Genomic DNA, 22,034 nt, shown 5'->3' on the forward strand with positions numbered 1-22,034 from the left:
GATAGCACAGAATAGCGGCATTTTTATCAAAATGGGTCTACATTTTTCCAAGGAATTTAGTGACTCCTCTGAAATCACATCTCGGGTCTGCGGCTGTCAGGAGGAGAGCAAAGAATGAGGGGGCGCAGTGCATACTGGGTCTTGTAGTTCTGGTGCCAAAGGAGAGGGCGTGGCGTGGCGTGGCACGCTGGGAGTTGAAGTCCAATTGTCCCGCGGGAACTCCAAGCAGGCGTAATGTGGATTGTCTATCATAGACACCAATTACAGATAGATACTTTCCCTTGGCTCTGCGCTTGCCGTATTGGTGACCTAGGGGCTGGGGTGGCGAACAGTGGGGAAAAAGGATGAAGTGGAGCATGGCTCTGTGGGCCGTTGATGTTGCTACGACTAATCAAAAGGATTTAGTGCCCCGGAAGTGGCTGACCTACTGGGATCGAAGGGGGAGGCCTTTCCTCTTACTACGGTGGCCGGGGAGCTCGAGTGTCTGTGGCTGCGGCGCTGAGGTCGGAGCGTCTGCGTGTGTACTGGCTGCTTTTGGGGCGGCTGCTGCTAGAGCTGGAACATTTCCCGGGTTGGTGGCTCCTGCACATTTTTTACACTTCTCCAGTTCTGTTTCGGTGAGGGGCGATTTGAGCCTAGCGGAGTCAGGAGAAGGTTGGGACTTAGTGTTTCTGGTCCCCAAATGACCGGGTTTTGGGGGGACCCTGCCCTCTGTGGAGATCCTGTGGCCAACTGTTTAGGCTCTCTTTGAGGATTTTGGCGCCTCCCTCATCTACTTTCTAGTGTAATTTGTCTTCTGACCTCTGGCCCTTCCTGGGCTTCAAACTTAACAAACCGTAAGCCTTCCTGTAGGCAGCTGTTCCCCTCTCCTTGTAGCTTTTCTTGGTATTCCAGATACGACCTCTTGTCCCCTAAGCTATCGCATCCGTTTAACTTTTTCCCATTTAAAAAAAAAAACAAACAAACGAGAGAGAGAAATGAAAATCAGAACCAAAAATTAGATTCTGAAGGTCTCAATCTTCTCATTCCTAATACCTTTCCTCCTTTTTGGCCTTTGTTACTTCAAGCCTGTGTTACTTAACACACTCGCTTGAATATCTTAATGCCTTTCCATCCAGACATTAACGTTCACTCCCTTTATCTGGTTCTCACGTATCCTCAACGCTACCACCTCCATCCCATCTAAGGGCTTTATAGGTTGGAAGTTCCAATACATTCTTAGGATGACTGGTGAATCTGAGAGACGTCAGTGGTCAACTCGGCATATCTCTGCTTATAGAGTTTCTATTTATTTAAGATTTCTTTGGCTTCCATTTTCGTTTTGTGTTGATTATTTTCCCACAAGGGGTTTGCTGCTACTCTACAGTTAGAGGAGAATACCTTGTCCGACGGCTCTTTGTATCTGAATTACTTAGGTGGGATATTTACCCCCTCTATTCTTAGTCGGGACATATATCCCCTGTGGAATTTGCAATGATTTTGTGTCAGTTAATAGCAGATAGACACAAGGGAATGCTCTTTCCTTCTTGCTTGCTTGTGATCTCTTAATTAGATAATGAGTCATTGAAAGTACCCAGAGGGATTGGAAAAGCTTTAAAAGGTAAAGTCTATGTATGTTCCAGTTTACAAATTAATAAAGCTTCTTTCCTGAAGGAAGAGTTTCTAATTGGTACAATAATCTGATGCTATATTGATTTATCAGTTCATTCTCTGTAAAATTTTGGGAACGGTTTAAAGTTAAAAATTAGCCAATATAAGGAATTGATAATGGAGTAAAAAAGGTTTAAAAACCATTTAACTAATGCTCCTTTTCTCTAAAATGGAATGCAAATATGTTGAAAAATTTATTTGTTGTAATTATTTGTGGTATATATTTTTTTAAGATTTTATTTATTTAGGGGCGCCTGGGTGGCTCAGTCGTTAAGCACCTGCCTTCTGCTTGGGTCATGATCCCAGGACTCTGGGATGATGACCTGAGCTGAAAGCAGACACTTAACTGACTGAGCCACCCAGGCGCCCCATGGTGTATTTTTATATATTTTGATACAGCTGGTAAAACAGCATTGTATACTCTTCACTAATACTTTGTAGACAGAAATTTTTGTACTTCCTGGCTTTATGGGGACTGTGTAACTCAAATAAGTTTGCAGTTTTTCTTTTCTTCTGATTATTGCACTATGGAAATCCTAATAGTAAAACTTTTGTTCTTCTTTGAGCAGTCAAATATAATCTATACATGTCAGTAAAATATAAATACTTGTACCCTGTCAAATTGGATTATTCCTAATTAGTCAGAAATGCTTTCAGCCATGCTTATGATTTGGAGCTAAATATATATTTCAGATTTAATTCACTCATAGAATTCTTGATTGGATAAACAATTAAGAGGCTAGATATTATGCAAACTTTTGATATTTTTCCTGAGATTTTATTCATTTTGTAAGCATTTATTGAATATGTCTTGCTATTTAACTATTGTCAGAAAAATCATCAAGGGCGCCTGGGTGGCTCAGTCGTTAAGCATCTGCCTTCTGCTCAGGTCATGATCTCAGGGTCCTGGGATCGAGTCCCGCATTGGGCTCCCTGCTCAGCGGGGTCTGCTTCTCCCTATCCCTCTGCTGCTCCCCCTGCTTGTGCTCTCTCTCAAATAAATAAAATCTTTAAAAGAAAAAAAAATCATCAAAACATTTATTGAGAGCATCCTCTTGTCCTCAGCTCTGTACTAGATGCTGTTAAAGCATTATTGGATTTAATCAATATAACAACTCAGTGAGCTGGTGAACATTATTTACATTTAGCAGATGAAGAAACTGAAGCTCAAACAGTTCAAGTCATTTAGTTAGTCCAGTTCGTTTTGACTCTTCCCACTATACCACAGCTGCAAAGATGTGTTCTCTATCCTGGAATATATAAGGAACATTAATTCAATAAGTATTTTTTGAAGCAGCTGTTATTTGGTACATGATATATGTTATCTGTTGCTGGAGATATAACAGTGAACAAAAGAGACAAAAGTCCCTGCTCTTGAGGAACTTACATTATAGCAGAATGTATGGGATGTAAACCTTGCCTTCAAGAAGCAGCAAGTACAACCAATATGCTGTATTAGATTTTATGTGTTTTAGAATGTTAAAGTTGAGGGGCGCCTAAGTGGCTCAGATGGTTAAGCGTCTGCCTTCAGCTCAGGTCATGATCCCAGGGTCCTGGGATCGAGTCCCGCATCGGGCTCCCTGCTCAGTGGGGAGCCTGCTTCTCCCTCTGCCTCTGCCTCTCTCTCTCTCTCTGATTCTCATGAATAAATAAATAAAACATTTAAAAAAATGTTAAAGTTGAAAAGAGAGATTAACTAGGAATGATTTAACGAAGAAGATGAGATTTAATCTAGAACTAAAGTAGTGACTGTAGATCTGGTAGGTAGAAACGGGGAGGAAAGTGATTCTAGCTTGAGGCATAAAAAGAAGAAAATGCTGAATTGTAGGGGAGAGATAAAAGAGGGACGGACAAATAACTGGACTGCTTTGTATCTTTAGTTCCTTGCACACACAAGTGCACAGTTTTGGTTGAATTTGAAACAAATGTTTAAATGAATGAAGCTATGACAAGAGTTCAGATATATAGCAAGGAGGAATTAGATAGATCTAGTGTTATTTTAGTGGGACTGGGAGAAAGGAATAGATTTGATAGCTGTTGGTGAAAGAACCAGTAGGTTCTGTTAATATTCAGTGTTGGGAGTAGCGTGGTGGCCAAAGGAGAAAGGGAGGCTAGATTACCAAGTTTGAACTGAGTGGACCAGGTGTGTTATTGATTTACTTATTTCATCAAATCATGAGATTAAAAAAAAAAATTCCAAGATGCACCTTTGTTTTATGAACCAGTATGAAAGAAAAAAATATTGCCAATGTAACAAAGATCATCAACTATAAGATGTATCCATTTTCAGAGTTAGAATGTAAATGTATGATCTAGAAATGATGAAATAAAGTACTCCTTATGGTTGGTGGACCTTATAACTAATTTTTTTCTGTTTATAAATAAACTTGCACTCTTTGACATGCATTCAATCATTTAGCATTTATTAACTGGGCAGTCTCCTAGGTCACAATGATGAAATGGTGAGTAAATACAATTTCTACCCGCATAGAACATATTGTATAACTGGGGAGGCAGACATAAATCAAATGTTCAAAGAAATTTAAAGTTTGCAGTTATTTAAGTGCTATAAGAAAGGACTTGATGTTATACAGAGGAAAAACTGCTTACAAGAGGGACAGCAGTGTGGATAGGGAGAGGCCAGATGAAAAGATGAAAATATCCTGGGCAAGATGGTGGTGAAGATGGAAGTGGGTGGATTTAGAGATATTTAAGAGGTGGAACTAGGTGATAGACTGGATGTGAGGAATGAGGGAGAGGAAGGTGGTGCCTAGCTTTTTGGCTTATGTAACTGGATGGATAGTGGTACAGTTCATTGAGATAACACTATAAGATGACCAGGTTTGGGGGGACATGGTTTGTTTGTTAATATTTTTTTATGGTGGCATCAGTTTTCAAGGTTAATTTCTTGTTTTTTTCTTTTATGTCATTGTTTGAATTAAGTATACTTGAGGAATGGTGTACCTGAAATAAATTTTTTCAGTTTTTTTTTTTTTTTTCTTGAGTGAGCAGGGATAAAGTTCTAGATGAAAGCATTTGGAAATATGTTGGTATTTGTTCTGAATTTATATGTAACATATTCAACCATATATATGAATAGGTATATGATCTTTATTTTCACATGGGATTATGGGCAATAAATTGGGCATCTGGTTAAATTCTAACTTCATTCAATTAGTGTATATGTAAATTTAAATGTATATTAGGGAAGAAAGACATGCTCTTGATTTTTCCTTGAAATGTCTCCTTTGTGTAACTTTTGATAGATGTTGAATCAATACAGGCAGTTTATTTTTTAAATTTTATGTTTCATAGTAAAGCAGTAGAATGTGTAGAGCAGAGAGCATGGCCTCTGGAGTCAGACTGCCTAGATTCAAGGTGTGTTTTGCTATTTACCAGCAATATGACCTTGTAGAAGTTATTTAGTCTTTCCAAGCCTTTTTCCCCCTTAATCTATAAAATGAGGATAATAATAGTATCTGCATTATAGAGTGGCTGTAAGGATTAAATGAGATGATATATGTGCATAGGTTAACAAAATTCCTGGTACAGAGTTTGTGTTTATTATTGTTACAGATATGTGGTCTGAAATTATCTGTGTGTCTGTAACAACATTTTCATTATAGAGATCCTTATAACTAAAAGATCTCAATTGGAGAAAAAATTTGCTTGGTTAGTCATATTTGGATTTGGAGTAAATATTATGTAAGATAGTTTTGCTGATACATAATTGTCCTAGATGAGTTAACACATGTCCTCTTTTAATTATTTTCATTAGAGATTATGTTTAGTCTACAGCTATAATAGGAAACTAATGGTGGCTTGGTTTGTAATTACTTATTATTTGTTAGGATTATTACTTTTATTTTTAGCCAAACCTTTCTAAACCTCATACTTGCTTTTAGTGCTTATGGAAAGGATAAAAAAGTAGTTAGACTTAATAAAGTCTGATCAGTCAATTTAATTTCCACCCTACTTTTTTCTCCCAACATTTTTCTTTTGAAAGTTTCAAACCTAGGGCACCTCGGTGGCTCAGTCAGTTAAACGTCTGCCTTCAGCTTAGGTCACGATCCTGGTGTCCTGGGATCTGAGTCCCTGCTCAGTGGGGAGCCTGCTTCTCCTTCTGCCCCTCCCCCCCCCACTAGTGCACACTCTCTTGCTCGCTCTCTCTTGAAAAAAAAAAAGATCTTAAAAAAAAAAGAAAGTTTCAAACCTATAAAAAAACTGAAAGAATAGTACAGCGAGTACCTGTATATCTTCTGTTTAGATTCAGTAGTTGTTAACATTATACCTCATTTTGCTTTCTCTCTCTCTAAATACACACACATCGCATGCTTTGTTTTTCTTGCTGAACCATTGGAAACTAAGGTGGAGTCATCCTGACACTTCACGCCTAAGTTCTTCATCATATATCTCCTATGAACCAGGACATTCACCTACATAGCTGTAATGCTGTGTGCACACCCAAGTAATTTAACCCTGATTGATAATACTATCTAATGTATAGGCCATATTAAAAATTTGAATTTACCCAGATGTTTATCAGTAATGTCCCTTAAAGCTTTAAAAAAATACTTAAAAAATACTTCCAATTGGGGCACCTGGGTGGCTCAGTTGGTTAAGCATCCAACTCTTGATTTCTGCTCAGGTCATCATCTCAGGGTCCTGGGCTTAAGCCCCGCATTGGGCTCTGTGCTCAGTGCAGCGTCTGCTTGTCCCTCTCCCTCTCCTCCCCCCCCCACTTGCACTCTCACTCTCAAATAAATAAATAAATAAATCTTTTAAAAAAATCCTTCCAATCAGAGATTATGAATTTTCTTAGTTGTTATGCCTGTTTTCTTTTATCTAGAGCAATTCCCACCTTTTCTTTTTCCTCCTTCCTTGTTTTTGTTTTTGTTTTTTGGTCTTTCAAGACCGACAGTTTTGTTGAAGAGTCCAGGCCATTTTGTTTTGTAGAATGCCTCACAAAATGAATTTGTCTGATTGTTTTCCCACAATTTCAGGTTAAATATTTTTTTAAAGACTGTTACATAGGAGATATTGTAAACTTTCCATTTCACCACTTCAGGAAGAATATAATGGCAGTTTGTCCCATTATTGGTAATGTTAAGATCAGTTATTTACGTTAGCCAGATTTCTACATCCTAATGTTATCTTTTCCCTTTTGAACTTAATAATTAATCTATGGGGGAAATACTTTGAGATTGTTGGATATTCTGTTTTCCAACAATTTTTTTTTCTATCCTTGGTTTTAGTAGCCATGGATCTTCCTTACCTGAATCAATCATTGCATTGGTGGTTGCCAGATAGTGGTTTTCCAGTTCTCTCAATCCTACATGTTTGTTGACTATCTTCTCTAAAGAAGAGCTATTCTTCCTCTCTTCTATTATTTTAGTATCACTATGTACCCAAGAATTCTTTAAAAAAAATTTATCGGTTATAAATCTGTACCATTCTTCTTCTTCCCTTTTCTTCCTCTTCTAAGATTTATTTATTTATTTATTTTTTAAAGATTTTATTTATTTATTGAACAGAGACATAGCGAGAGAGGGAACACAAGCAGGGGGACTGGTAGAGGGAGAAGCAGGCTTCCCGTGGAGCAGGGAGCCTAATGCAGGACTCAATTCCAGGACCCTGGGATCATGACCCGAGCTGAAGGCAGATGCTTAACTGACTCAGCCACCCAGGTGCCCCTTCTTTTTTTTGAAGTAGGCTCCATGCCCAGTATGAGGCTTGAACTCATGACCCTGAGATTAAGTCTTATGCTCCACCGACTAAGCCAGCCACATGCCCCACCATTATTCTTTTTGATGATTAAATTATCTCAAATTGATTAGTCAACTTCAAGCCAGTTGCTGTGGCCTTTGCATACGTTCACCTTGGTATTTGGGCACATTATTATTTTTTTGTACAATAAGATGTTCTAGGCTCACCTTGTATATTCCCTGCCTAGACCTGGATTAGTCATTCTACCATGGAGTCCTGATTCAATTTAGTTGCAAATGGTACTCAGAAACCAAGATTGGGCATTGAAGATACTCATTGCTACTGGAGTATCATTGCTTAAAAATTTTTTTTTTTTTTAAAGATTTTATTTATTTGAGAGAGAGAGAATGAGAGACAGAGAGCATGAGAGAGAGGAGGGTCAGAGGGAGAAGCAGACTCCTTGCTGAGCAGGGACCCCGATGTGGGACTCGATCCCGGGACTCTAGGATCATGACTTGAGCCGAAGGCAGTCGCTTAACCAACTGAACCACCCAGGCGCCCCTGGAGTATCATTGCTTTTAGGTCCTTTAAATGGATACACACATGCACACACACACACACACACACTTATAGGATACCTTCAATTCAAATTCAGAACCACAAAATTCATCTTCACCTTCTGGCAGTTCATATTTGTATCTCCTTTTTCCTACAGGGAAAATTTTGATTCAAAACCATATCAGTATATTTACTCATCTAATCTCCTGTAAAACACTTAAGATAGTTTTGGTATTACTATACTGATATTCTTTCCAACAACAGATTTACCAATTAAAGATTTCTTTGCCATTTTATGTCCTTAGACTATATCCTGCTAAAGACCTATAGTCAAATTATGTGTTCAAAGTTATTTGTATTATATTTTCTGTGTGATTATGTTATCAGCTTAAAATATAAAGTTCCTACTAAACTACATTTTAATAGACTCTTTCTGTAAAATAAGTTATCTGGTAAAATGACTAAAGTAGCCATAATAACTTAAAACTTTATCATAATATGTGTATTGTTATAGGGAACTCTAGAACAGTTATATCAGGTAGAAAATATGCATTTTTTTTATCTTTGTAAAGTTTTAAACCCTTAGCTTTATTTTCAAATTGATATACGGTTGTTTAAAATTAGAAATGGGAAAAGGACATTCAACAGTTCCATTTGTAAGCCAAAACAGTTGTGTGTGTGAACATTTTAAACAATGCTCTTTTGACTGATGATACAATTCAAGCATTAATCTTTAACAATAGACATAATTGTTGAGGGTACTTTAACTCCTTCCTAAGAAATATGGCTAGTGTTATCCTTATTTACACCCAAAATAGTAAGATTTATATTATTTGTGTGTCCTTGGTCTTTGTATTTGAAGAATCCCAGTTGTGACTGTATGTGATATTTTTCTTGTGTGAATATTCTCATTGGAAAGGGGAAAAATATTTCTCAATAATTGTAACATTTTATATTTCATTTCTACTGTGGGACATAACCATATTACATCTTAAGTTCTGGTTAGTTATAAACATCTTGCATTTTAGAATGTAAATTTTATTTACTTATTTTATTTATTTATTTGTCAGAGAGAGAAAGAGCACAAGCAGGGCGAGCGGCAGGGAGAGGGAGAAGCAGGCTCCCCAGTGAGCAAGGAGCCCGATGTGGGACTCGATCCCAGGACCCTGGGATCATGACCTGAGCTGAAAGCAGACACTTAACCGACTGAGCTACCCAGGCGTCCCTAGAATGTAAATTTTATGGGGACAGGAACTGGGTTTCATGGCTCATTGTATCTCCCATAGTACCTTACAAAAGTAACCACTCAAGTACTCGATGAATGAATAAATGTGATACTTTGTGTTTAAATGAGGTATAATTACTAGTCTCAATAATATGGATGCACCTTTTTGTAGCAGAAGTAACTAGTGGAATGGGACTTGGAAAAGATCTTGTCCATATTTACTTGTTAAACAAACCTCAAAATCAGTGTGTCCCAAACTGAATTGATGTTGCTAGTTCTACAATTCAGCTTGCTATTTATATCTCATTTTTTTTTTTTGAAGATTTTATTTATTTATTTGACAGAGAGAGACATAGCGAGAGAGGGAACACAAGCAGGGGGAGTGGGAGAGGGAGAAGCAGGCCTCCCGCAGAGCAGGGAGCCCGATGCGGGGCTCGATCCCAGGACCCCAGGATCATGACCTGAGCCGAAGGCAGATGCTTAATGACTGAGCCACCCAGGCGCCCCTATATGTCATTTCTTATCCCCTGATCAGTATCCTGTTTGAGGTCCTCATTACCACTCATATAGCAGTCTTCTGACTAATTGAAGGAATTGAGTGTATTTAATGTGGAGAAGAGATGATGCAGTCTTTATTTTTTTTACGTTTTTTTTAAAAAGATTTTATTCATTCATTTGAGAGGGAGAGCACACACACATGCGTGCGCGCGCTTGCGCATGAGTAGGGGGAGGGGCAAAAAGAGAGGGAGAAGCAGACTCCCCAGTGAGCAAGGAGACCAATCTCAGGACCCTGGGATCATGACCCCAGCTGAAGGCAGATGCTTAACTCACTGAGCCACCCAGGCGCCCCTGGAGGTCTTTAGATATCTGATGGGTGATCAAATGGAAGACATATTAGTTTCAGAAGGCCCAACCAGGACCAGTTGGTGGAAATTATAAGGTCACAGGACTTTTGGTTCCAAATGTCTTTCAAGCAAGTGAAATTGTTTAAAATTAGCTGGAATAATATAGTTATGTGGATACTCTAGAACAGTTATGTTAGTAAAGAAAAATAGTTTAAATAAAATAGTATCAGGCTTTTAAACTTACAGCTGAATTTTTAGCTCAGTACAGAACTCATTAAGCACTGAACTCTGTTTTGGAGGCGTTCACTCAGAGGCTGGGTGAATGCACTTGGCTAGGATGTTGTAAAGGAGATCTTGCTATTGTATGGGTGGTTGAACCCAATTAATGATTCGTGAGTGAGTTTGAACCGGATAGCAGATTAGATTCCTGGGATGGGAGTGATGTTTTTTTCAATCTTTTAAGTTTACACATTTTCTTTCGCTGCTTTCTTTCACTGTTCACAGGTTAGGGGAGATTAGGGATAGATTGGAATGTGTATGGGAAATATATGGGAAAATGGTTAAGACCTGTTATTAATATTACTACTTACTGGTTAACTAAGTACTTTGTTTTTTTTTTTTTTTAAAGATTTTATTTATTTATTTGACAGAGAGAGACACAGCGAGAGAGGGAACACAAGCAGGGAGAGTGGGAGAGGGAGAAGCAGGCTCCCCGCAGAGCTGGGAGCCCGATGCGGGACTCGATCCCAGGACCCCGGGATCATGACCTGAGCTGAAGGCAGTCGCTTAACCAACTGAGCCACCCAGGCGCCCTAACTAAGTACTTTGTAAATTCCCTTTCAGTCCTGAGATTCTGACATCCCTCAGTTCTTGTAGAGGTTAGGTTAATTTTGTTAATGATTAAATAATTTGACCCTGTATGTTGCTTCTTATGCAGACTGCTTATTTCACCACTTGCAAAGTTGCATTTTAAAGTATGGAGGCTCCAACCATTCATAGTTACCTTGGACCTGTCAGAGGTTACCTGACATAATTAAAATTTAGTTATCAAACTAGAGTAAATATTATATGCTTCCTAGAGATAAGATCAAGGAGATCAAGGAATGCTTAAAACAGCCCAGATTTCGTTAATACTTCTTACTATAATTTTAAGTAAGTGATTGAAGTCATTTAAACTGCTTATATCCCATTTAGATTGTTATGATGACCAACTTTATAGTCTGTGAATGTGTACTATTCCGTGCTGCACAAACGGAGTTTTTTTTTTTTAATATTTTATTTATTTATTTTGACAGAGAGAGCACAAGCAGGAGGAGTGGGAGAGGGAGAAGCAGGCTCCCTGCTGAGCAGGGAGCCTGATGCGGGGCTCGACCCAGGACCCTGGGATCATGACCTGAGCCGAAGGCAGACGCTTAACTGACTGAGCCACCCTGGCGCCCCTCAAATGGAGGTTTTTGATTGTAGGACCTTGGTACAAGTCACGTGTGAGGGTAAATGAACGCTCAGTACTTAGTTTCTTCTTTTTAATTTTTAGATTTAAGAGAATAATGCATAAGTAGTACATTTTATTTGAGTTGTCATTGTAAAGTAGCTGTGCATTGATTTAGTGTTTTTAACTGGAGGGTGTATTCCTGAGGAGTTGTAAGAATGTTTATAAGCTGTATCCTTGAGGTAAAACTATCTTATTAGTCCCTTATTAATCTTTTTGCTATCAGCTCTTTTATCCCTCTTTTGTTATTATTATTTTTTTAAGATTTTATTTATTTATTTGAGAGAGAGAGAATGAGTGGGGGGTGGAGAGGGAGAAGCAGGCTCCCCAATGAGCAGGGAGCCTGATGTGAGGCTCAATCCCAGGACCTTGGGATCATGACCTAAGCCAAAGGCAGCCGCTTAACCAACTGAGCCACCCAGGTGCCCCTTATCCCTCTTTTAAAAGCCAGTTTCTGGGGCGCCTGGGTGGCTCAGTCGTTAAGCATCTGCCTTCGGCTCAGGTCATGATCCCAGGGTCCTGGGATCGAGCCCCGCATTGGGCTCTCTGCTTAGCGGGAAAGCCTGCTTCTCCCCCTCCCACTCCCCCTGCCTGTGTTCCCTCTCTCGCTGTCTCTCTCTCTGTCAAATAAATAAAATCTTAAAAAAAAAAAAAAAAGGCCAGTTTCTGATTATGTGAGTCCTGCCCTTATTATATTGCTGTTCCTTTGCTCAATCTTTTTATCTTTACTTCTTACTGCCATCTACTTTGCCAAACCCCTAGCTCTGAAAGAAGACAATCCAAATAAATACTACCAGTGTTCTCTCTTTCTTCATATTTGTGACTTTTTAAAAAAAGATTTTATTTATTTATTTGACAGAGAGATAGAGAGAGCACAAGTAGGCAGAGCGGCAGGCAGAGGGAGAGGGAGAAGCAGGCTCTCCGCTGAGCAGGGAGCCCGATGTGGGGCTCGATCCCAGGACCCCGGGATGACGACCTGAGCCAAAGGCAGACACTTAACTGACTGAGCCACCCAGGCCCCCCCCGTATTTGTGACTTTTTAAAAGAAATAAACATGCTGGGTTTACAAACAACATTTTTAGACTACGCGTTCAGTGTATGAAGATAGGAGATTGGCAAATATAGGAAAAGAGGGAAAAAGAAATGGATACGGTAATTGATGTTTCTGCAAAGAACTGAGATGAAGAGAAATAAGAGAGCACAGATGACACGCCAACATACTGAGAGACATTCAAGGTCAGACAAGGGATTAATATTTGTTACTAAAAATGCAAGCAGGTAGAAAAGGTTACAGTAGGTGAAAACTTAGAATGGACCTCACAGTTCATTTTATTTGATGGTATAGCTAAAAGCACATAAAAAATTCTAAATCAATATCTATATTTCATCTTGCTGCAGAATACCATTTGGGGAAGATGCCCAAGCATACGCAAATCCTGTAAGTCTGCAGTGTTTTTGTCGGTTGTACTAGTGACTGAGATATATTCTGTAGAGTCAGTCCCTAAAGTTCTGTCAGGAGCTTTTTCTTGGCTTTAAATTCTCAGTGGATAAAATATTCTTCTATCTATTGCCCTATGGGAGAGGCTGATTACCTTCATCTGCCCTTCAAGGACATTGATTTGAGTACCCTTTACATTTATCAGTTTATAATTTATCGACTGTCTTAATGCATGGTTATGGTTAGAAAAGTGACTCTCTAAAAATGACATCTGGGTCTCAATCGATGATTTTCATATCAAGTGTTGCAGCTCTGCGTTCCAAAAGAACTCTGCTTAATGTTCACTCTACTTTTCACATCATTAACAGTAAAGTTTAGGAATAAACCTCATCTGGTAGCTTTATGTTTACTAAGATAAAATAAAATAGAGATTTCTCCTCTTTACTGCTATTTTTTAATTAAAATGGATTTGTCAGAAGGTAAGCAGTGAACAGAAATATGGGAATGGTGGATGGTAAGATTTATTGTAGTATGCATTAATAAAGAAAGTCTACTTGAAAAAAGTTACTAATTTCTCTGAAGTTTAGGAAATAACCGTAAATCCCTTCTTAAAAAAAAAAAAGAAAAAACCATAAATCCCCCCTCCCCCATTTTTTTAAACCATAAATCCCTTCTTAAAAGTGTTTGGAGGGATGCCTGGGTGGCTCAGTTGGTTGAGTGTCTGCCTTCAGCTCAGGTCATGATCCCAGGGTCCTGGGATGGAGCCCCGCATTGGGCTCCTTGCTCAGCAGGAGCCTGCTTCTCCCTCTGCCTGCCTCTCTCTCTGTGTGTCAAATGAATAAATACAATCTTAAAAAAAGGTGTGTGGAAATTGTGAAGAATGTTATTTTGATGGTTTTCCAGACTAAGGCTCTGACATTACATAAACTAAACAAGAATTTTGGCCTGTCAGTTTGATCACTACAGCAGTGAAACCAGGTATTTTTAAATTTTATTATTATTTTTAAAGATTTTATTTATTTATCTGACAGAGAGAGACACAGCGAGAGAGGGAACACAAGCAGGGGTAGTGGGAGAGGGAGAAGCAGGCTTCCTGCTGAGCAGGGAGCCCGACGTGGGGCTCTATCCCAGGACCCTGGGATCATGACCTGAGCCAAAGGCAGCCGCTTAACCGACCGAGCCACCCAGGTGCCCCGAAACCAGGTATTTTAGATAACAAGAGATTGAAATATACTAGGTAATGGGTAAATCATCACTTTATACCTGATAGAATGAATTTTAATTCATTTCTAATTTTTTAAAAATCAGGAAAGCTTTTGGAAAGGGAATTTGTGGGTGAGGATAGTTTAGAATTTTTAATGGTACTACTGCCCTTAAAGTTCATTGTGGTTTCATTTGTGTTTTTTGCTCATTTGTAGTTAAACTAAAAGTACTGTTTTCTTGCCTTTCTTTGGCTTATCTCACCAAGTATAAAAAAGACATTTTAATAGACTGAATGGACTCAATTATTAATTTATTCCTTTTCCTCTTTCTAAATCTTAACTACTATTTTAAGGAGGAAAAAAATTATGAATTAACTAGGGATATCCTCCAAGTCATTTTATTCAGCTAGAGCTGCCCTAGGGGATTGCATTGAGGAAGTTACATTTTCTACATGACTAAATAGCTGAATCTGATGTCTTTAAGAACCGGAAGAATAAAATTGTTTATCTTAAAAAGGAAAAAGCACTGTCTCAGCATTTTATCTTTCTTAGAAGCTGCTTAGGATTTTGTAATAGAATGTCTTCTCTGTAGGTTTCTTAGTCAAGCAGTTTCAGGTGCATTTGTAATTTCCTGTATTCAGTTTTTAATTCAGCAATTTATTTTTGAATATTATTTTAATGTAAACATTCAATGTAAACAATTTAAATAAAGAAAAGTACAAAAAATAAAGAAAAGATGATATTTCATCTCTTAGTTCCTCTTTTAGCATGGACTTCTGGACATTGTTTTTGCATATTTGTGTGTATGTGTGCAACTCTATATACATGTAGAGTATATATGCATATAGATGTGTAAATTATATTCATGCTATTCTCTCTTCCTTTTCCTCACCCTCTATAAAGTTAGGTAAACTTTTTTATTTTTTATTTTATTTATTTATAAAAGGATTTTATTTATTCATTTGAGAGAGTTACAGAGAGAGAGAGAGCATGAGCAGGGGGAGAGGCAGAGGGAGAGGGAGAAGCAGACTCCCCGATGGGCCGGGCGCCCGAGGTGGGGCTCCATCCCAGGACCCAGAGATCATGACCTGAACTGAAGGCAGATGCTTAACCATCTGAGCCACCCAGGCACCCCTAAACTTTACTTTTTTAGAGCAATTTTAGGTCCATAGCAAGATTGAGCAGACAGAGTTCTATATACCTCCTAACAAAATGTAGAACTTTCCCCACTATAAACATCTCGCACCAGAGTGGTACATTTGTTACCGTTGAACCTACACTGACACATTGTTATCACTCCAGGTCCATGGTTTACATTAGGGTTCACTTTTGGTGTAAATAAATGTATAATGACCTGTATCTACAACTGTAGTACTATAGAGAATAGTTTTATTGCCTAAAAATCCTCTGTGTTCTTTCTACTCATTCTTTACCCCTCTTGCCCCCATCCCTCACAAACACTGATCATTTTACTATTGCTGTAGTTTTGCCTTTCCAGAATATCATACTGTTGGAATCATACAGTTTGATATACAGTGGTCTTTTAAGTTTGGCTTCTTTTACTTTGTAATATACATTTAGTTTTCCTTAATATCTTTTTATGGCTTGATAGCTCATTTCTTTTAAGTGCCTGAGTAATAGTCTACTGTCTGGATGTATTACAGTTTATTTATTCATTCACCTACTGAAGGACATCTTAGTTGCTTCCAAGTTTTGGTAATTAGGAATAAAACCGCTATAAACATCTGTGCAGGTTTTTGTGTGGATTGTTTTTATTTCATTTGGGTAAATACCAAGGACCACAATTGCTGAATCATATGCTAAGAGTATGTTTAGTTTTGTAAGAAGCTGCCGAACTGTCTTCCAAGTAGCTATAAGATCTTGCATTCCTATCAGCAATGAATGACAGTACTTACTGCTTGACATCCTTACCAGCATTTGGTATTATCAGTGTTTTGGATTTTGCGCATTTTAATAGGTGTGTAGTGGTATCTCATTGTTTTAATTTGATTTCCCTGATAACATATGTGGAGCATATGTTCGTATGCTTATTTGCCCATCTCTATATCTTTGGTGAAGTGAATCTGTTAAGGTCTTTGGCCCATTTCAAAATTAGGTTGTTCATTTTCTTTTCTTTTTTTTTAAGATTTTATTTATTTTTTTGAGAGAGAGACACACACAGCGAGAGAGGGAACACAAACAGGAGGAGTGGGAGAGGGGGAAGCAGGCTTCCTGCTGAGCAGGGAGCCTGATGCGGGGCTTGATCCCAGGACTCTGGGATCACGACCTGAGCCGAAGGCAGACGCTTAACGACTGAGCCACCCAGGCGCCCCTGTTCATTTTCTTATTGTTGAGTTTTAAATGTTCTTTGTATATTTTGGATAGCAGTCCTTTAGCAGATGTGTCTTTTGCAAATACTTTCTCCCAGTCTGTGGCTTGTCCTTTCATTCTCTTGACCTTGTCTTTCACAGAGAAGTTTTTAATTTTAATGAAGTCCAGCTTACCAGTTATTTCTTTCAGGTATTGTGCCTTTGGTGCTGTATCTAAAAAGTCATTGCCATGCTATAGGTCATTTAGGTTTTCTTCCATGTTATCTTCTAGGACATTTATAGTTTTGTGTTCTACATTTAGGTCTACGATCCATTTTGAATTAATTTTTGTGAAGGGTGTATGATCTATTCTACCTCCTTTTTTTTTGTTTGTTTTTTTGCATGTGTATGTCCAGTTTTCCAGCACCATTTATTGAAAAGACTGTCTTTGCTCTGTTGTATTGCCTTTGCTTCTTTGTCAAAGATCAGTTGACTATATTTATGTGCGTCTATTTCTGGGCTCTCTATTCTGTTCCATCAATCTATTTGTCTACTCCTTTGCCAGTACCAATAATGGCTTTGTCTGATTTTAGTATTAGGGTAATGCTGACCTCATGGAATGAGTTAGGAAGTATTATATTTGCTTTTATCTTTCGGGAGAGACTGTAGAGAATTGGTATAAATTCTTTCTTAAATGTTTGGTAGAATTCAAGAGTGAAATCATCTGAGCCTGATGCTTTCTTTTTTGGAAGTTTATTAATTATTGATTCAATTTCTTTAATAGATATAGGCCGAATTAAATTGTCTATTTCTTGTGTGAGTTTTGGCAAACTATGTCTTTAAAGGAATTGCTTCATTTCATCTAAATTATCAAATTTGCAAGCATAGAATTGTTCATAATACTCCTTTATCCTCCTTTTAATGTCCATGGGATCTGTGGTGATGTCCCCTGTTTCATTTCTGATGTTAGTCATTTGTATCCTCTCTTTTTCTTAGTTAGCCTGGCTAGAGGCTTATAGATTTCACTGATCTTTTCAAAGAATCAGCTTTGGTTTTGTTGATTTTCTCTACTGATTTCTTTCTTTCTGCCTTAATTTTTATTATTTCTTTTTTTTCTGCTTACTTTAGATTTAATTTGTTCTTTTTTTTTTTTAAAGATTTTATTTATTTGAGAGAGAGAATGAGAGAGAGAGAGAGCATGAGAGGGGGAGGGTCAGAGGGAGAAGCAGACTCCTTGCTGAGCAGGGACCCCGATGCGGGACTCGATCCTGGGACTCCAGGATCATGACCTGAGCCGAAGGCAGTCGCTTAACCAACTGAGCCACCCAGGAGCCCCTAATTTGTTCTTCTTTTTCTAGTTTCCTAAGGTGGAAGCTTAAATTATTGATTTTAGACCTTTCCTCTTTTCTAATATATGTAACTTTTAAGGGAATTTTCTGCATCTCACAAATTTTAAATTGTATTCTTATTTTCATTCAGGTGAAAACATTTCTTAATTTCTCTTGAGGTTTCTTATTTGGCTCTGTGTTATTTGAAGTATTTTGTTTAATGTCCCCAGTATTTGGAAAATATCCAGCTAACTTTCTGTTACTGATTTCTTGTTTAATTCCATTTCAGTGAGAACAAATATTATATGATTTCTGTTCTTTTAAATTTGTTAAGAGGTGTTTTATGGCCCAGAATCTTGTCCATCTTGGTGAATATTTCATGTGAACTTGAGAATAATGTGTAATCTGTTTTTGTTGAGTGAAGTAGTCTGTCAATTATGTCCAGTTGATAGGTGGTGCTATTTAATTCAACACTGTCTTTACTGATTTTCTGCCTGCTGGCCTTGTATTTCTTTCTGTTAGAGGGGTATGAAAGCCTCCAACCTTAATAGAGGAATCATCTGTTTCTTCTCACAGTTTTAGCAAGTTTTGCCTCAAATATTTTGATGCTCCCTGGATATCTTTTTATGGTAATAAATATAGATCTATGTCATAATATGTATATACCATAATTTTGTCATCAGCAGATATTTGTGTCTATTAGCACACCAGTGTGCCAGGTATAAGGATACAGTAGTGAATGAGACATATTCTCTTACTCATGGACTTTTTTATTTGAGAAATTATTATGTAAAATGCTTGTTTCTTCAGGATCATTAATTTCATCTCTTATGATGATGAAAAAAGTATGAAATTCATTTAATGTGCATTACTTAGATTTAATAAGTTTGAAAATATTTTCCTATGTTTATTGGTCTTTTTCTTTTAGAGTGCCTGGATTTTTTTTTCTATTTGGATGTTTTTTCCCTTATTGATTTATAGGAGCTCTTCGTATATTAGAGACATTCAGTTCAGTTTTGGGGGAGTCAAAAGTTACACATGGGTTTTCACTAAACAGGGGGTCAGTGCCCCAAACCCTGCATTGTGCATTATTCAGGGGTCAACTGTATATGAATTATTAAACTAGCAACAGCTTAACTAGTTTGACCTTATAATAATAATTTTATTATTCTGATCTACCCTAGGTACAATGGCAATAAAAGTATTCTTAGAGCATAGTCAAGGATATGTTACAAAAACATTTTAAATGTTTCATGTTTGGGGGTATAGTTATTCTGAGTAAATAGTCAATAAGCAGGAATTTTGAGGAAAAATAGTAATAATAAAAGAGTAACCTAACAATTTATCCTACTCTAAGTTCCTTGAGGTTAGAAAATTTTCTCATTAATTTCTGAATCTGTCACAGCATCTTACCTTGGCTATTTATTTATTTATTTAGGAGCCATTTTCTAAGGTACAGACTTTCCCCATACAAAATATCTTACTTTGTCTTTATGTTCTTCCCACCAACTTTAAGGGATCATTTTTACATTCTTGCTAAGGACTGTCTAGGGTATTCCTGGTAATCAATGTTGCAAACTGTTTGAACCAAAGTATTCCCCATTACCTACTTTCTTCCTGACTTAGAAAGAAAATACAAGGGGGCACCTGGGTGGCTCAGTTGGTTAGGCGTCTGCCTTCGGCTCAGGTCATGATCCCAGAGTCCTGGGATTGAGCCCTGTGTCGGGCTCCCTGCTCTGTGGGGAGTCTGTTTCTCCCTCTCCCTTTGCCTCTCCTCCTCGTTCTTGCTCTCTCTCTCTCAAATAAATAAATAAAATTAAAAAAAAAAAGAAAATACACGTGTGTATATTCTCTTATTTTAAATATTTTAAATTTAAAAGACTCGTGGTTGGTGACTTTTTGGGGTTTTTTTTTTTTTTAAGATTTATTTATTTGAGAGAGAGAGAAAGCAAGAGGATGGGCAAAGGGAGAGGGAGAGAGAGCATCTCAAGCAGACTCCCATCTGAGTGCAGAGCCTGATGTGGGACTCAATCCCATGACCTTGAGATCATGACCTGAGCCAAAACCAGGAGTCAGATGCTCAACCAACTGAGCCACCCAGGCACCCTGGTTGGTGGCTTTTTTTTTTTTTTTTAAAGATTTTATTTATTTATTTGAGAGAGAGAGTGAGAGCGAGAAAGAGCACAAGAGGGGGGAGTGGGAGAGGGAGAAGCAGACTCCCTGCTGAGCAGGGAGCCCGATGCGGGACTCGATCCCGGGACTCCAGGATCATGACCTGAGCCGAAGGCAGTCGCTTAACCAGCTGAGCCACCCAGGTGCCCAGTTGGTGGCTTTTTAACAATAAAAATTTTATGTATTTATTTATTTAAGATTTTATTTATTTATTTGAGAGAGAGAATGAGAGACAGAGAGCATGAGAGGGAGGAGGGTCAGAGGGAGAAGCAGACTCCCTGTTGAGCAGGGAGCCCAATGCAGGACTCAATCCTGGGACTCCAGGATCATGACCTGAGCCGAGGCAGTCGCTTAACCAACTGAGCCACCCAGCTGCCCCAACAATAAAAATTTTAAATTCTAAAAATTACATCTGTTCTTTGTATAAGATTTGGAAAAGGTGGGCAATAGTGGTATAAAAATAACCACACACAATTTTGTATCCAGAGAAACTTGTCAATTTTTGATTTCCTTCTAACTCTTCCCCTGCCACTTCTCCAGCTAGTATCATATGATGCATAAAATTTTAGATTTTGCAGTGTTTCCCCATTATCACAGACTTCCTGGAGACTTTATTTATTTGTAATTAATTATGTTTTAAAAAGATTTTATTTATTTGAGAGAGAGAAAGAGTGAGCACAAGCAGGGGGAAGGGGCAGAGGGAGAGAAAGAAGCAGACTCCCCTCTGAGCAGGGAGCCCGATGCAGGGCTCGATCCCAGGACTTGGAGATCATGAGCTGAGCCAAAGGCAGATGCTTAACTGACTGAGCCACCCAGGTGCCCCTGGAGACATTTTTAAAAAAACATTTATTTCTTGGGATGCCTGGGTGGCTCAGTCGGTTAAGCAACTGCCTTTGGCTCAGGTCATGATCCCAGGGTCCTGGAATTGAGTCCCGCATTGGGCTGCTTGCTCAGCAGGGAGGCTGCTTCTCCCTCTGTCTGCCATTCCCCCTACTTGTGCTCTGTCTCTGTCTGACAAATAAATAAATCAAATCTTTAAAATAACCCATTTATTTATTAGAGAGAGCAAGAGAGAGCGAGTGCACACAGCAGGGGGAGGAGCAGAAGAAGAGGGAGAGAGAGAATCTCAAGCAGACTCTTGCTGAGTGTGGAGCCTGATGTGGGGCTCGATCTCATGACTCCAAGATCATGACCTGAGCTGAAATCAAGAGTCAGACACAACCAACTGAGCCACCCAGGCACCCCTTTGGAGACATTTTTAATGGATATGTAATCAATCATGTGGATGTACATTTTATAAACCTTTCTCCGTACTTCTCCAAATTTTGTTAAATTATGCAATTTTCTGGAGGAAAATTTCTAGTTGTCAGTGACAAAATTTCCAATTGATAGACTTTTACAGCTTGTAAAAGTGCTACTAGTGATATACCTTATTTATCTATTCACTGATTCATTTAATAAACATAATTTGAGAACTAATCACATGCCAGGCAGAACTCAAGGACACTCAAAAAGTTGACCATCTAGTTTAAGAGGTGAGAAGTAATTACAGTACAGTATGATGAATGCCATGATAGAGGAGGACATAGGATCCTATGGGAGTTAAGAGCGGGACATCTCTTTTAGTTTGAGGTATGGAGGTGGGTAGAAATCTTACAAGTCTGACCAGAGGAGGTGAAACAAGCTGGGTCTTAGAGACTCATGATAATAAGGTAGTCAAAAAGTGAGGGTGAGCAGGAAGACCTTTTAGGTTGAGGGAATGGCACATGCAAAGACATGGAAGCATGTCCAGTTTAGGAAGCTTTAATATTAATATTAAAAATGGCTTCGGTGAATGGTGCAGTAAGGGAGTGGCAAGAGAGGAAGCTAAGTAAAAGGGCAGATGTAATTTCTTTTTTTTTTTTAATGTTTTATTTATTTATTCATGAGAGTCAGAGAGAGAGAGAGAGAGAGAGGCAGAGGCAGAAGCAGAGGGAGAAGCAGGCTCCCCGCCTAGCAGGGAGCCCGATGCGGGACTTGATCCCAGGACCCTGGGATCATGACCTGAGCCGAAGGCAGACGCTTAACCATCTGAGCCACCCAGGCGCCCCAGATGTAATTTCTTGAAGGGCC

The 22,034-nt window shown here is 38.5% G+C and overlaps 1 protein-coding gene across 1 annotated transcript in view; it reads left to right on the top strand.

Moving 5' to 3' along the window:
- The first annotated feature begins 381 nt into the window (after positions 1 to 381).
- The window catches only part of ATG4C (autophagy related 4C cysteine peptidase), an 87,554-nt gene continuing 65,901 nt past the window's right edge, over positions 382 to 22,034 (top strand). The window contains exon 1 of the mRNA XM_021679951.1: positions 382 to 571. The gene's annotated coding sequence lies outside the window, so the exon portion shown is untranslated. The remainder of the gene's footprint in view (positions 572 to 22,034) is intronic.

The sequence above is a fragment of the Neomonachus schauinslandi genome, chromosome 4 (assembly GCF_002201575.2).
Source record: "Neomonachus schauinslandi chromosome 4, ASM220157v2, whole genome shotgun sequence".
Taxonomy (NCBI): Eukaryota; Metazoa; Chordata; class Mammalia; order Carnivora; family Phocidae; genus Neomonachus; species Neomonachus schauinslandi.